The sequence below is a fragment of the Pteropus alecto genome, unplaced genomic scaffold (genome assembly GCF_000325575.1).
Source record: "Pteropus alecto unplaced genomic scaffold, ASM32557v1 scaffold76, whole genome shotgun sequence".
Lineage (NCBI taxonomy): Eukaryota > Metazoa > Chordata > Mammalia > Chiroptera > Pteropodidae > Pteropus > Pteropus alecto.
Window position 1 is genome coordinate 566,476 of NW_006443138.1, and position 18,148 is coordinate 584,623.

The 18,148-nt window shown below is 31.8% G+C and overlaps 1 pseudogene; it reads left to right on the plus strand.

Moving 5' to 3' along the window:
- Nucleotides 1-17,384: 17,384 nt before the first annotated feature.
- Nucleotides 17,385-17,503, plus strand: LOC112472325 (annotated as a pseudogene).
- The last annotated feature ends 645 nt before the right edge of the window (nucleotides 17,504-18,148 follow it).

Sequence of the window (18,148 nt, forward strand, 5' to 3'; positions counted from 1 at the left end):
GCCTCCTTTTGTGAAGGACTTCGTTTTGATTTCTGTGTCGAAAATACATCTTCATCTTTAGAAATCTACTAATTATTGAAACTTTTAATAATGCCATCTGTCTTCCTTTCCCATGGAAAAGTTAAATCTATATTCAATTACACAAGATATTTTTCATTGTTTAACTGTGTCATACCTATTTTCTACTATTTATCTGCTTGAAAATGAATACAGATCTTCTTACCTTAGGTCTGTCGTGATCTCATAATGCTGAAATGAATTTTAGAAAGCTGATAGTGGCTGGTCTGAGTGCAGAGGTGTCTACAATTAATTGATTGTAGTCAGTTATAGAAAGCTGGTGGTTATCCTTGTCTCTGTTAATAAACTGGTACTTTAAAAAAAATCACATCTTATTATAGAATGTAATTCACTTTACTTTTCATTACTCAAAAGTTTTTATCCTCTCTTTTATCCATCTGCTAATAATTTTCATGTCCTGGTGCTATTCCTAAAAAGTTTAAAATCGAGGATCTCTCTCTCTCTTTCTTCTTTGCCCTCCCTGCCCTGCCCCCTGCATTGCTCTCCTATTTCAATGGCATAAACTTATTATAATGAAGGAAATCGAAGATCTTATATCTCCTAGAATCACGTTATCCAAGTCATAATACCATTCTTATGGACATATCTATGTATTAAATACAAAATTGTGTGATTTATTCATTTCTCTCCACATACATATATATTTATTATAAAATTATATATAAGTATGTTTATAAATAGAAACATATAGATATATATTAAATATAACTCAAATATTATCTTTGTCCACTTCGCTAACACTGGATGCAAAGCCAATTGAGAACAAATATTTATTAAAGTTAGTACATTAGGTTTTTAATTTTTAAACAGAGTAGACAGATTTCCTGTTAAAGTAATATACCACAGCTATCTCTACCACAAATCTTAACACTCTTCAATTGAGATCCTATTGTCTCTTTTGCCACTTGGCATAATGGAATACTTAGGTAGTACAAGAAGTATTTCAGAATTTTTTTTTATCAGTCTCCTTGAATCCATCCATGCCTGTTTATAATCACAACTGCTATAGTGATCTTCTAAAAATGTAAATCATGTCTCTACCTTGCTAAAAACATTCCAAGAGCTTCACATCATTTTTGGAATAAAATTCAAATCTTTATAATGATTTTTGAAGGTAGGTCTTATATGATATGATCCCTGACAATTTTTCTAATTTCCAACCATATTTCCCTGTATATTCCAGATGAGCTATATGAGACTTCTTAATCTTTGTCAAACATAGCAACTCGATTCATACTTTAGAACCTTACCATTATTGTTTCTTTTATATGAAATTCTGCCCAACTTTCCCATTTCCTAACTGGCTCATTTCTTTCCATTATTTATGTCCCTGCTCATGTAAGAAAAATATACAATGTTTACCTCAGAGATCTTCTTTGCCACTTGTCTTCATCTGCTTTGGCTGCTATAATAGAATGCCATAAGACTTGATAGCTTAAATAACAGAAATTAATTTTATCACAGTTCTGGAGGCCATGAAGTTCAAGTTCAAGGTTCTAGCAAATTTGATTTCTGGTGAAGACTCTATTGCTTGTAGATTCCGCCTTCTTCTATGTCCTCACATGACCTTTCTTACTACCTGGGTGTAGAGAATGACATAGAGAAAACTTTGGTGTCTCTTCTTAGAAGGACACTAATACTATTGGAACAAGGCCTCACCCTAATGACTTAAATTAACCTTAATTACTTCCTTGGAGGACCCATCTCCTAATATAACCACATCGAAGATTAGAACTTCAACTTATGGATTTGGAGACATACAAATATTCAGTACATAGCACCACTAAAATAGTATACTCTGTCGTCTATAGTACTGTACCCTTATCAAAAAAAAAAACTATTTAAATTACTACTATATATTTATTTTCTTGTTTATGAAATCTCAATATAAACAGATTTTTTTTTCTATTTTAAAAGTTCGTTTGCCTGGGATTTTGCACTTGGCAGGTATTTTTTATTTTAGAATAACTAAGTTTTAAAAACAAATGAATCCATTACTGAATAATGATGGAGAGAGTCAATACAATTTAGGAAACAGAGTGAGACACCAGAATATGACTTTTTTTTTAACTTGAGCACTTCTTTAGCCTTGTGACTTTTCCCCTAATTAAAATTTGTGTTAATAATATCTACATCTCTGTTGGATTTTCCAAATGGAATGGAGAGTTGGGGATGCAGTTATATAACTCATATTCAACAAAACAAAACCCTTTTTTATTTTGAAATAGTTGATATTTAAAGCATCATGGAGATTTTACTCATTTTTACTTACACATGAGATCTAATAAGAATAAGTGAGTCATGGAAGCTTTCCTCACTCCTATTACAGAGAGTTCATGTTATGCAAATTTTTATTAAGAAACTCTTCTGACTTTTTAGGCTACATTTCTATATAATTCTACTTCAGGGAGTCAATAATATGTCCCCCTTGATGATTACAGGGTACAAACATATTCTTATATAATTATAGAGAGTGCTTAAAATGCAAATACTCTTTGGATATAGGTAACAGAGTGAAATGACTTGAGACAGAAACAATTTGTAAAGTAGAATTTTACGGAATATTAGTATTTTTGAAGAATGCATTTTTATTTATATACTTTTTATTGATTGTTTTGTTTTAGCACTGGTGTTGCATTTGTTCTTATTGCTATGTATTGCATATATGCCCAAAGTATAATGATGTTTTCTCTTTACTTTTCTCCTCACATAGTATAAACCAAATTAATCAATGAAAATATGCATATATGAACCTATTTTTCTTCCATGACCCTAAAATGCACTCACTAGGGGAAAAGGATATTTGGGAAACTCATTAGAATAGAATAATTACTTCTGATATGATTATGGATCTCTTAAATCTTACAAAAGTTTCATCACTTAGTCCATTGATTTCAGTAAACAGCTTCTAGTACTTAAACAAAGCTACATTTTCAATGGATATTGGAAATGATGTCAAGGAAAGCCGTTCTTCTATGTATCACATTTAACCTTCAATACCTAATTATTAACCAGATGCTGGCTCATTCATTCAAATTACTTAATTGAATAATTCAAGTTCAAGCATAAAGTAGACAAATTAAGTTAGTAATTGTCAATAAGTTGACATTCCCTTGGAAACTTTAGAAACTTTCTGTACTTTTTGCAATAATTTTCAGTTCACCCATTTTAAAAACTCATTATTCAAGTAAACATTACCTTACTTTGCTTTAAATTATGTTTGCAGGTACTGTTTGTGTTTTATTTCTTTTCCTTATTGATGAAGAGTTTTACTGTTATGTTTATATTGTGAACCAATTCACCTTGTGAAATTTATTTTGGCTTAATTATTTAGTAATGTGGATTCAGCTTCAAATTATAAGTCAACATTTTTACAAAAGTATTCAATTTAACCTTGATATCAAAATTTCAGAGGATAGGTAGGACCTTAAAAAGCATAATAAAATACTCTCCATGTAAGAAATTTTGAAAAAAGAAAGAAAATTATTGTTTGCATATCTGTTGAAAGATATGTAAAGTTCTTTTTAATTTCTCAATTATAAGAGGTATAATCTCAACTAAAGTAGTGAATTTGTGATGTAATCCATACTGAAAATAGAGTATAGGGTGTTATAGTCCCAGTCCTGCTGTTATCACCATTTCCAAATTTCTTTCAGTTTTTCTTCACAAATTATTGGCTTCATTGTATAAAGAATTAAGAATTAAAAAAAAAAAATTTCCTTATTGAGAAGAAAACCATTCTTCAGAAAAGTGCTTAAAGTTGGAGAATGATCCATCATAGTTTTCTAATTTTTCAGTTTTAATTTAGCTGTTAACTCTCAAAATTGTAAATATGACTATTCTGCTGAGAAATTTAATAATTTCCTAAGAATATCACATATAAATAAAATATTTTATATAAAGAATACATACACCATATTTAAGAGATTTCTTTGAGCTTTTCGTAGGGTAATTTATGGCAAATTAAGTTTGAAGTTATAAAATAAAAAATATGTTTATATGTTTAAAATATCAGTAAAAGACAATCATGGCTAATAACATGGCAAATCATGGCAAAATCAAGACTGGCATAATTTTAAGGTTTTTTGACTAAATGAAATATAAACTAACTTATATAAAAGAGTACATAAATCTCTAGTAAAGTGCAAAGAAATCTATAGTGACAGAAAACGGGTGAGTAGTTGATTACAGGATTGGTGTGGAGTGATGAGGGGTGAGAGGGAGAGATTACAAAGAAGCATGAGGAAATTGGGGGGATGAGCTACATGTTCATGATGTTCATTGATTTTAGTGATGGTTCTGCAGATGTATACATATGTCAAATCATATCAAAATTGTACAGTTTAAATTGGTGCTATTTATTGTATATGAAATATATCTCAATGAAGCTATGAAAATATATGTAGCACAGCTAACATAACTAAAAAAAGAAATGAAAAAAGTCTACAGTCAGATTGAAAGGCCTTAACATCTCTCAACAGTTAATAAAAGTAGATGATACATTCATTAGGCTAGGTATGAAAAAACTAAAAAAAAAAGTTTAACCAAAATGACCTAATGGAAATACAAAGAACATTGCACTTTAGAAAAAATGTGACAGAATACATATAAGATTTACCAAAAATAACCATATATTGGCCCAGATGACATTAATGGTGAATTCTCTTAAGTATTTAATACGGACTTTATATCAAATTTACATGAATTATTTCAGAGAACAGAGAGTGAATACAGCTAGTTATATGAAGCAACTATAACTTTAATTTAAAATCTTACAAAGGATTATTAAAGATCCATTTTTTCATGAACATAGTTAGCAAATCTTATTCAAAAAATATCAAAATAAATTATATATATAACACAATAGGGCTTTGACTAGAATTTATTTGCAAAGTAGTGTTCAAAAATCATACCTAGTATATTTACCATATAAACACAGAAAGTGAAATTAATGTTGGTATTTTAATAGATCCAGAAAAAAAAGTTTAACAAACTTTAACACTCATTTGAAGTTTTAAAAAAATTAGAAAAATGAGAGTAGAAGACAATGTGTTTAATGTTTTTAAATTACAGCAAATATGAGTTATTGATAATTATTCTCCTGAAATGGAATAAAAATATACCTGATACTAACAATTTCATACAGTAATATACTAGAGGCCCCAGATAGTGTAATGAAGTAATAAAAATATGTAAAAAACATAAAAGTTAGAAAATAAAGATTTTAAGTGTCACTTTATAGGTGAAATGTTTGTGTATGTCAGCGGTCTCCAACCTTTTGGGCACCAGGGACCAGTGCTTCAATGCCTGATGATCTGAGGTCGAGCTGAGGCAGGGATGCAAGCTCTGGGGAGTGGCTGCAAATACAGATGAAGTTTTGTTCCCTCACCTGCCGCTCACCTCCTGCTGTGCAGCCTGGTTTCTAACAGGCCATGGACTGGTACCAGTCAGCGGCCTGGGAGTTGGGGACCCCTGGTATATGTAAAAAATTAAATTTCAGAGAAATACTAATTAAATATCACTATAACCCATTAAGTACTTAGGAATAAATTTTAGAAAATGTCTTCTGAATCTGTACATTCAAAATATTGTTGAGAGAACTATGTTGAACAATAATTACACATATTAAGAGATATTTATTGCTCTCAAAATAGAAAACTGGTTGCTTTATAGGTAGCATCCAACTTACTAGGAATCATTGTATTCTTCACTGTCAAGTCAGGCCTATACAGAAAATAAAAAAGAATAATTGCCAGTTTCCTGAAAGAAAGGGCTTAATGAGTAATGGCATGGGTTGTACACATAAATAACATATCATCTGTGCCCTAAAATGATGCTTGGTTCCAGGTAAAGCACTGCATGTTTAAGTTGTGAGCTAAACTAACTGCTTTGTTAACGGAAAACAAAATGTCCATACTACTCAAAGTGATTTACAGATTCAGTGCAATTCCTATCAAACCCCGGTGGCATTTTTTACAGAAATGAAAAGAACAATCTTAAAACTCATATGGAACCACAAAAAAACCCCTAACAATCAAAGTGATTTTGATCAAAAAGAAAGCACTTCTAATTTCAAAATATATTATAAAGGTATAGAAATCAAAATACTATGGTGTTGGGGTAAAAACAGACACAGACCTCTAGAAGAGAATAGAGAGCCCAGAAATAAACCCATGCATATATAGTTAACATATCTTTGACCCAGACTTTGAAAATTTGGCATAAGAATACACAATGAGAAAAGAATAATCTCGTCAATAAATGATATTGGAAAAAACTAGATATTCACATGCAGAAGAATGAAATTAGACCTTTATCTTACACTGTACACAAAAATCAACTCAAAATGGATTAAAGACTTAAACATAAGACCTGAAACAATAAAACTTATGGAAGAAAATATAGAAGAAAAGCTTCTTGACATTGGTTTTGGTAATGATTTCTTGGATATGAACCAAAAGCATAGGCATCAAAAACAAAAATAGACAAGTAGACTACATCAAATTAAAAACTTATAGCAGAGGAAACAACAAAATGAAAGGCAACCTATAGGATGGTAGAAAGTATTTGCAAGCCATATATCTGATAAAGAGTTACTATCTAAAATATTTAGGTACTCCTACAATTCAGTAGCAAAAAATCTCAATAACCTGGTTTAAAAATGGGTAAGGACCTGCATAGACATTTCTACAAAGACATACAAGTGGCCAACATGTATCTAAAAAGATGTTCAACATCATCAATTTTCAGGGAAATGCAAATCAAAACCACAATGAGATATCATCTCACACCAGTTAGAATGGCTATCATAAAAAATAAAATATAACAAATGTTAGTAAGAATGTGGAGATAAAAGGAACCCTTATATACTGTTGATGGGAATGTAAATTGGTGCCATATGAAAAACATTTGTAATCCTCAAAACGTTGTAAATAGAACTATCATAAAATTGAGCAATCTCACTTCTGGGTATATATTCAAAGGTATTAAAATCAGGATTTCAAAGAGATATCTGCATTCTCATGTTTGTTGCTGCATTGTTCACAGTAGTCAAGCCATGGAAAGCAAACTAAATGTCCATTAGTGAATGAACAGGTAATGAAAGTGTACATATATATTAATAAATAATGGACTGTTATTCACCATCGGAAAAAAAAAAGAAAAGAAAAGAAATCCTGCCTTTTGCAACATGGATGAAACTGGAAGACATTATGCTAAGTGAAATGAACCAGGAATAGAATGACAAATACTACTTGATACCACTATAGGAGGAATCCAAAAAAAGTCAAACTCATAAAAACAGAGAGTAGAATGATGATTGCTAGGGACTATGGGGTGGAGAAAATGAGAAGATATTAGTCGAATGGTTCAAAGTTTTGGTTATGCAACATGAGTAAGTCCTAATATCGACTGTACAAATGGTACCTATAGTTAATACTGTGTTGTATACTTTAAAAATTTCTAAGAGAGTATATCTTATGATGAATGATTCTTATTAGATAAAAAAATAATAGTAAAAGAGGATGGGAGGAAACTTTTGGGGATGATGGATATGTTTATGGCATATATTGTAATGGTTTCACAGATGTATATTATTTACGAATTCATTAAGTTGTGTACATTAAATATGTGCAGCTTTTTGCATGTCATTCATAGCTCCATAAAGTGGTTTACACATATATATTTATTTTTCTTAAATTTTGTTATTTTATTACTGTCAATGTATTTATTATTGTTATTAAATTTATACTTAAAAAACTCAATGCATATTAACATATTTTAATTTCTGTTTTTATTTATAATATGAAAAATATTTATGTGAGATATATACGAACATATGTAAACAAACTAAAGTTTATTGGGATCCTCAACCATTTTCAAGTATAAAGTTATCCTGAAAACAAAATGTTTAAGAACTGCTAGCATAAGAAGATGTGGAATCTTACTGCTATATATTTCCATTGACCGGCATGTCTTAATAATGAGAAATACAAAAATGAATGGTGCAGATCATTTCAAAGAAATGTTAAATATATGTTTCATCACACACATTGGATATAATATTATATTTAAAATTTGTGTGTATATAGTATATGCATATATATTGCATGTATATAAACATATACCTGTGTATATGCATACATGCACATAAATATCTATATTTGTATGTATGTATATATGTATTTTTTGCATATTTATGTCTAAATATATATTATACATATTATAAAGAAAACTCACTGATAAGTTAGCCCAATTCTCGCCATATAGAGCAATATCTCTGAGTGTTTTAAATCAGGTTCTGCCTTTGCATCTTGGAATAATCCTTCTTGGAACCTATATATCTCCCTCTGAGGAAGCCCAAGCATCCAAATGAAGGGGCTAATATGTTAGGGAATGAATCCTCTAGCTATCTCAGCTGAGCTTTCAATCAGCACCTAGAACTAACTGCTGATTGTGAATCTATTTTCAAACTTCCAGGTATCTGGAGCCACAGCTGAAACCAAGAGAAGCTTAAGAACTACCTGGTCAACTCATAGAATCACAGGAAGAAATAAATGATTATTATTTGAGCTGTTAAGTTTTGGGGTGATCTATTATACAGCAATAGATAACCGAACAAGTAATTAAGTTATCCTTTGGTTTTAAAAAAGTGCAATGAAATATTTTCATGAAAAAAGTATTTTTTTAATTAAGTTTATTGGGGTAACATTGGTTAATGCAATTATATAATTTTCAGGTGTACATTATAATTTAACATCTGTATATACTATTGTGTGTTTACCACCCAAAGTCCAGTTTCCTTCAGCTACCATATATTTCACCCCTTTATCCCATCTACTTCCCCGCTCCTCCCCTACTCCCTACTCTCTGGTAACTACTAGCATATAGTCCATGTCCATGAGTCTCTGTTTGTTTGTCCTGTTCCTTTGTTGCTTTTATGTTTATATCCCACACATAAGTGATATCATATGATTTTCAACTTTTTCTGTCTGGCTTATTTCGCTTAGCATGATTATCTTGAGTTCCATTCATGTTGTCACAAATGGCTGTATTTCATCTCTTCTTATGGCTGAGTAATATTCCATTGTATATATGTACCACAGCTTCTTTGGCCAATCATCTATTGTAGGACACTTCAGTTGCTTCCATGTCCTGGCCACTGTGAATAATGCTGCTGTGAACATTGGTTTGCAAATATCTTTTCGGATATGAGTTTTCAAGTCTTTGGGATAAATACCCAGTAGAGGGATTCCTGGATCGTAGAGTAGGTCAATTCTTGGTTTTTTGAGTCACCTCCATACTGTTTTCCATAGTGGCTGTACCAATTTGTAGTCCCACCAGCAGTGTATGAGGGTTCCTTTTTCTCCTCTTCCTCTCCAGCATTTGTTATTACTTGTCCTGTTAATTATAGCCATTCTAACAGATGTGAGATGGTATCTCATTGTGGTTTTGATTTGCATTTCTCTAATAGCTAGCGATGTTGAGCATCTTTTCATATGTTTCTTGGCCATTTGTGTGTCCTCTGGGGAGAAGTGTCTGTTCAGATCCTCTGCCTGTATTTTGATTGTATCGTTTGTTTTGAAAAGAGTCTTTGGAAGGTCATCTTTTATATTTATCTTCCTCTGCTTTTAGCTACCTCTTAACACCCATTCTAAATTTTATATTATTTAAACAAGAGGTTAGGAAACTACAGCCCACAGAATTGTTATGGGTTGATTTGTATCACCCAAAAAGATATAATGGAGTCCTAATCTATGGTATCTGTGAAAGTGACCTTATTTGGAAATAGAGTATTTAGTTAAGATGATTTCATACTGGATTTTGGTGGGCCCTAATTCAATGTGAGAGGTAAATCTTTGTAAGAAGAAGATAAGAGACGCAGAGACAGACAGAAGGAGAGCACAATGTGACAGTCGAGATAGAGAATATAGAAATATGTCTATAAGCAAAGAAATACCAAAGATTGCCAGCAAACCCAGAAGATAAGAGAGGCATGGAACTGATTCTCCTTCAGAGTGCTAGGCAATTAGGTAGACAAGAATGACAGAGAAATGAAGGCCCAACCCAGACACCTCCCTTAGGACCTCCCTGAAAAACCCATTTTACCGTTAAAGATTACTATTACATCCTGAAATACAAGGAAGTAAAAAAACACAAAATAGCCACTGGTTATATCCAGCCACAAATGCCTGCACAGTTAGTATATACACTGTCCTTACTCTCTTGACCTTAGTCTCGTTATACCATCATTATAATATCATTCATATGCCTGGAAGTTCATGAATCTAATTATAACAGACTGAATTCTGGGTAACCACATGTGCAGTAGACAAAGAGTTACATATCAGTCAAGTGTCAATCAAAATGAGCTCACATGCCAATTTTCTAGTATCCCTTTCCCTGAAACCACCCACCTAGGGCCAATATAAATACACTTCCTGAATTCATACAGGGCCACGGCCATCCCTGGCATAGCCCATTTCTCTCTTGAAACGTACTTTAACCCTACCTTCCCTAAATTTTGCTGAACTATAATTCTTTACTACATTGGCAGAAAGAATCAAGTTCCCCTCGGTGCCATTGGGGCAACGGATTTAGTTCACCCCCAGCAGTAACAAGACTACACAGAAGGAATAAACTCTGCTGACACCTTGATTTTAGACTTCTGGATTCCCACACTGTGAGAGCATAATCCATTGTTTTAAGCCACCAAACGTGTGGTAATTTGTTATAGTAGCTCTAGGAATTAATACAGGGCCAAATCCAGCCCATTACCTATTTTTGTAAAAAATGTTTTATTGCAATGCAGCCAATTCATTCATTTGTGTACTGGCTATGACCTCTTTCATGCTACAATGGTAGAGTTGAATTGTTGCCATAGAAACCATATGGTCTACAAAGCTTAAAAGATTTATTATGTGGCCCTTTAGAGAAAAAGTTCACTGACAATGATCTAAAATAAATAAAAATATTGCTCTATATGATCAGACTTGGGCGAACTTATAAGTGAGTGCTTCTTATAATATATATTTACATATATATGCATACAATATGTATATACACATAAATATATATACATGCATGTATATATGCATGTGCAGGTACATGCATATATACATGCATGTATATATATACATGTATACATATATACATATCTAGATATGTAAAATTTTTTCCATTGGAGATGTCTGAGAAAAAATCAAAATATATATTTGTAGCATCTTCTATAGCAAATACTACAATAATAATACTCCATTATAATGGGGATATTTATCAATAAATTAAGTCATCTAGAAGTTAAATTATTTGCTTAGTTCCTCTCAAGATTCTGAGATGGATAAGCAAGATTTCTTAGTATTACTTTGTCTTATAAACATATTTCATAGCATAATCTTTTTTCATGAAGATAGTTTGAAGTATATTGTTTTGATTACTAAATAGAAAAGATCAGTTATTTTTATGGTATCTCTTTACACATAATCAAAAAAGAGCTGTAACAGAGTTACTTTTAAATCATATTTGCAGTGAGTAAAATTTGAGCTAAACTTGTGAAATTGTGAATTTTAGTTGGTTCTAATTTCATAGCTCTAGATAATTAAAGAAAATATTTTAACATAAAATCTGAAGCTCCGGTCATAATTTCTTAAGTATATATACTATTAAAATAAAGGAAATATGCTATATAATCCTAGAGTTAATCTTGATAAGATTGAAATGGCCTCCACGCTAATGAAACATGGAAACCCCAATCAAAAAAAGCATATATCTTATGGAAGCCCATATCAACACACGTAAGTTTAATATCTTTCATATGTATATCCTTTTTGTATACCCCCAAATTTAAAAGTGCTTTTTTGAACTAATGCCTTCTTCTTATATAATTGATGCTAGAATATGTCTCTGGAGGAATCAGTCTTTACAGAAATAGTTCTTTGACAATATATTTTACTTGCGTCCTTTGGCAATAGTTTCTTTTGTCTATAAAAAAGTAGAAAGCAGCAATATCTGCTGTATTTGGAATAGTTTAAAATGTGTATGTCTCTGTGTGTGTGAGAAGAAATATGAGTGGCTAGCACAGAAAGAGAAAAAGAAAGAAAATTCTTTAAGATAAACTTGGCTATTGTTCTCTTTTAAAATTGTTATATATTTTTTAAAATGCTGGAATATTTACTATATCACATGTTTAATGAATATTTAATAGTAATTGAGTTGCTTACATATCTATGAGCAATATCAATGAAATTATTTGTGGAATATTCTATTAAATTGTTCACAATTCCTCTGTGAAGCAGGAGTAAGATGTTGAGTGGGACATTCACTGTCTACGCTGGAAATTCAAGTTAAAAGTTAAGAGGAATCAAGAAAGCGTTATTATAAAAAAATCTTGAAAAAAGAGAACATATTAATAAGTGAATGAGCCAGCTGTGTTCCCTCTAATTATCAGTCTGGCCCTCTCTCCTCTTTTATACTACTGAGAACCTAGGAGAGAGAGAGAAAAGATTTCTTTGAATCATGAAGAAAGGGACACTGTGGTTTTGTTTCCCTGTTCCCCACCAAGAGAGAATTATGATGTGCAATCCATTCAATTGTGATGATGTTCAAGAGATTAACTCTTAGAGATTTCTTGTGCCTAAAAAAGAGACTGACTGCCTTTCTTTGAGTGGGTGTCTGCTGATGTAGTACATTTAAGGAATATAGTTCTGTGGAAAATGTCTGTTAACTATGACTTGTAAACAGTCTCAATCTAAATAAAACAATAATAAAATTAAATTATCTGCAGTGGATCAATGTAAACAAAGTTACCAAAATGTGAATATATAGTTGAGAGAATGTTTTATATTATATAGACCACAATTAATAAATGCAAAACAAGTTCAAATTTAAGAAATACAGTCAACAAACTGATGATACTTTTATAACTCCAAGTAGTGAGCTATTCTTTAATCAGTGTCTTCAACCTTACCAATCATGATAGGATTTTTCCTTATGGGAAGAACAGATTACTAAAAATTATGGTGACTCTCAAATATTTGAATGTTTGAAACAACTTACTTTCAAATGTTTGAAGACTGCACTGTCCCAGAGTAGTACTTTTAAATTCAATGATTGGGCTCTTGGGCCTTATTCCCAGTATTAATTACAATCTTACCACTCTCCTGTTGCTGCCTCTCTGTTACTTTCATAAAGATTTTTCATAGTGTTTCTAAAAGCACATGTGATTCTGAATAAATAAAAGTATTTTGGATTAAAATATGAATACTTTCTCAAAAAAATAAGTAAACTTTAGGCTTCCTTAAGAAGCAAAAAAGGCAGTTGAACTAATTTTCAATATTTAGTTAAACTGAGAATTCTCAGTTTATTAAGAGACCTTGGAAAAAATTTTTTAAACTAGTAAGCCCTACCCTTACAACCAGATGCCAGTTAGCATGTCTTTGCTCTTTAATATTTAAAATAATTATTTTTAAAACTCTGCAGAAGGATAAGATTGTTTCATGTTTCCTGGGGCTTGCATTTTCATGGTTACTGCTGGCTCTGAGTTCCTGCTTTACTAAATTAATTAAATTTAGGGATCATATTGTATTTCACTTGCACTGAGCTGCTTTTACCTTAGCGAAATTTAGAACTTTTATTTAATTTCTTCCCCAACAGACCACTCACAGAGTATTAGTTTGCATTAAAGATTTTATGGAAAAAAGGAAATTAAAGTTAATATTCTAACTCCAGTCAATTCTTCATCCCTTTTAAAGCTGTGAAATTTGAGTTGGTGTCATCATGCTCCACACCTTCTTCTTCACTTAAGAGGCCATTAAAGTATTTGTATATATACCTTTCTTGTACTTGATAGAATTTTTTTTCATATTTTTTTAAGTTAATGACTTACTTTTTCTAAATGTTCAGCATTATTTAATTTTAGAGAGATATAGAGAATTAATGGGTCCAATAAAAGTCTCTCTCTATGACCTAAAGAAACATGATAGATAGAGATCTTTTTCCTCTTTTGTAAACAAAAACATTCAACTTTCTCAAAAAGGATAGGATGAAAAAGACCTCTACTAGGTTTTAAGTGTTGCCTTGAATATATTCTGTTGAAATGTCTACTTTGCTATTCTAGTTATTAACTCATGCCCAACAGTGGGAGATTTACTCTAATCTTAACATGCAGTCCAAGTTTCTCTCTAAGGAAAAGAGCATCTGTTAGAATACAGTTGTTTAAGAAGCCATAGGAAAATGGCAGAGGGATTAAGAAGACTTGAGAGATGAACTTTGGGAGGAAATTAGTATTAATTTTGTATGACTATATAACACATAAAGCTAAATTTGTTTCTGAACTGAATTGCATCACCTACTATTTAATAAAAGCAGTATGACTGGATAATTTGGTAAATCTCTGGATAAATCCAGTATTCTCTATACTGTTATCACCCTCATGTATACTCAACTTAATCATCTGAAATTTTCAAAACATGATGATATGTGGAAAGTTGGTCCTATCTAGACTTAATGTTGTAATCACATCGTAAGGTATTTAAATATCTATCACTATATTTTACTCCCGAAACTAATATAATCTTGTATGTCAGCTATACTTAAGTAATAATAAAAGTTAATTAAGCATAAAAGGGAGTATCTTTGTCAAAATTATATAAAGAAATGGTAAAATTAGAAAGAGAATCTTGACCTCCTGCCACTGACCCCTGAGCTTATTCTAAAATTGATTGTTGTTTTTTTGGGGTTTTTTTTTTTTTTTGGCTGAGAGTTAAAATTATACTATTCATTTATTCATACTGGAAAATTGATACCTTTTTATTCAGATACATTTAACACAAGTTATAAGGTGTGTTTTCAGAAAGTTGTGTCTTATTCTGGCTGCTATAAGAAAAATACCATAGACAAGGTGGCTTAAATAACAACTTTTTCTAATAGTTCAGGAGGTTGGGAAGTCTAAAGTCAAGGCTATGGCATAGTCTGTACCTGGTGAGACCTTGTCTTCTCCCTGTGTCCTCTCTTGGCAAAAATGGCAAAGGAGCTCTCTGGCATCTCTTGTATAAGGGTACTAATCCCATTAGTTTACTGTTTTAAGTAAGGTAATATGTGGATTCGTAAGTAAACATCAAGGAAGCAAAGCAGGTAAGCTTAAACATACTGTAAGTTTTGAGAAGTAAATGGAAAATGGAAGTAGTATCAGGATTTCAACAGTGACTTTAGGTTTTTGTAAAAAAGAGGAAAATAAAGCTTTAAACTAGTGAGCATAATATCTATAGGTATAAGATTAAATTTTATAATGTTTAGAACTTTATACAATATTTTCTTCTCATTTGATCTTCCCAGCCAGCCCATATATGATGTAAAGGATGCTTGTCACATGATAAATTAGATGAAAGTGTTTACCTCTTCTCCCGTACTGAAACTTTGCTGATATGATAGCAGTATAAAGAAAATATATAAACCTATAAAAACAAAAAGATTAATTGGGAAATAAAAAGGAGACAACAGTGAATAAATATCATTAATAGGTAGTGGAAATAAATAGGATTTAGCAGAGGTGAAAAGTTAAATACCAAAGGCCTGCACAAGGGTATACTTATGACAAGAAAGGTAATTCAAGCCACATATTCCCAGGAAGCCTCAGGGATTGGAGCCAGGGAGCAAGATGATGAAGGCAATGCGATTCAATTTACTAAAAACGGGAAATTGACAAGGGTACACATAAGAAGTAGTGACTCTTCTTCGGGTCCTCTCCCTTGTTCACACATCTGCATAAGAACTTTTCCTCTCACAAAGATTGATGTATTTTCTGTACATTAATTGGAATAGAGACAAAAGTCCTAGGGAATTAAAATAGAATAAAAAGCTGGGGAAAGACAACATACAAAAACATATAGGGGAATATGTGAAAGTCTTCATTTTTCCAATGCTCTTGCATTGTTAGGCTTCAGGAATATAGAAATCCAGCCAAGTCTGTATCCCGCTGGGAGGAGATGGGAGGATTCTTTCTTGGAGAAACTGAGTAGTGTTGGAGGAAACACAGAAGAAAACATGGTAGATTCCAATATTTGGGGTTCTCTAACAATACACTTGATTCTGCAACTGGTCACCATATAATGAAGCACACCAGGTGACTGGCTTTCTCTTTGCACATTGCTTTCAAATGTTATATGTGACAGAACAGCAAAAATTGCCAGACATCTGAGAAAGTATACAACATAAACTTAAAGCAAAATCAAAGAAAAAGACAGAGAAAATATGTTACGTACCAAACATCACAAATTCAAATTGGAAAGGCTCTCTTATTAATAACACCACATACTAGAAAATGATGTAAAACTTTCTTTAAAATTCTGAGCAAAAGTGTTATCTAAAACTCTATGCCCAGCACTGCCACCCCCCCCCCAAATGATTATAAAATAAATAGGTCACTTATAATCATATAATTTCTTATAACATGAAATCATCCTTCTCAGGAAACTTTAGAGAATGTAATGCATTCAATTATAGAGTCAACCAGAAAAGAAACTAGCAAGGAATTTGAAAAATAAAGTTTAATACAGAACTGAGTCAGAGAAGAGTCTCAAGAAGATAGCTGTCCATCAGATCAAGACAGTAAGCAGTACTGATTGGAGAAAGAAAATAAAGAGTTCCATGAGGGCTTCACGATGATGGAGTGGGAAGGAAGGAATGACCGAATGTACCTGATATGTAATATAATATGGAGACTATTATTTAGAGAGGTTAATAATTTCATTGGAAATAATTAGTGATAAAGACATAGAAAACAAAAGATGTATCAAGTTATTTATTACCTCTAGAAAGTACAAAAAGTTATTGAACATAGGAAAAGTGATCATGGTCCACTACTTGAATCAGCAGCAAACAACATAAATGGTTAGAATAAATATTAAAGGTTGAGTTAATTAAAAAATATATCTGTATACAATGTTTTGGGAAAAAGAGGAATTTGAGTTTGAGTAAGTGTACCAATGTTAAATCCCCATCTTTCATGAGAGAAATTTAGTACATAATGTTTAAAATTAATAAATCAAAGATAGCAATAAAATGTGTTATTTTGAAATATAAAATGAATATTTAGGGAGAAAAAACAGGAGAGTTTGGGGGAACTTAGACTCAACACTAAGAGTCTGTTATGGTTCATAGAAATTTTAAGATTGTTTTTCCTGTTTCTGTGCTAGATTTGTTTTAATCGTTCAGCTATGTTACTAAGAACTCAGGCTCTGCCTGTCTTTCTACTCCATTTCCTGAAAATGTTATTTTTGTCTTCAACACCATGGTCAAAAGATGGCTCTGTTGTCTACAGTCATGCAACCCTGAATGTACCCGATCTCGTCTGATCTTGGAAGCTAAGTAGGGTCGGGCCTGGTTAGTACTTGGATGAGAGACCATCTTGGAATACCAGGTGCTGTAGACGTTTTAAAAAAAAAAAAAAAAAAAAGATGGCTCTGCGGCTTCAAATATTAAATCTGTGTTCAATACAAGTAGTAGAAGTGAAAAGGGAGCCTAGAACAAGAACACTCACATCACCTTCCTTAATCGGGAAAGCACAAGCTTTATCAAAAACTCATACTAGTGTTCTATTAATTAGGCTGCCTAGTGTCCTATGGTCATTTGTTGCTGTAAGGGAGACTGTGAATGTGACTATTAAGATGGGACTGCCCTGAAAAAATTTTAGTATTCTATCTTCAAGGAAAAATTGAGGAAATGAATAATGAGTAAACAATTAAAATATTGATCATCTACATTTATTACATTTATAGATTTCAGAGACAGAAAACGCAATAGAATCAAAAATGTCAAGTATTTTATAGGTGGGAATAATGAATCAAGTTTATTATGGCATGAAGAATGGAAAAGAGAAAGTTGGAATGGAAAAGAATGGAAAAGAACAATAGTTGTTTCACACATAATTGTTTAAGACAATTTATATACATTTTCTCCTTTAAGTAACCAATTGGGTTTCAAACTCAGGTTTGTTGAATTCTAATCTTCATGTACTTTTCACTACAAATTCTAATTCTCATGTGCTTTTCATTATGTATCATGTGGGAGTATTTTG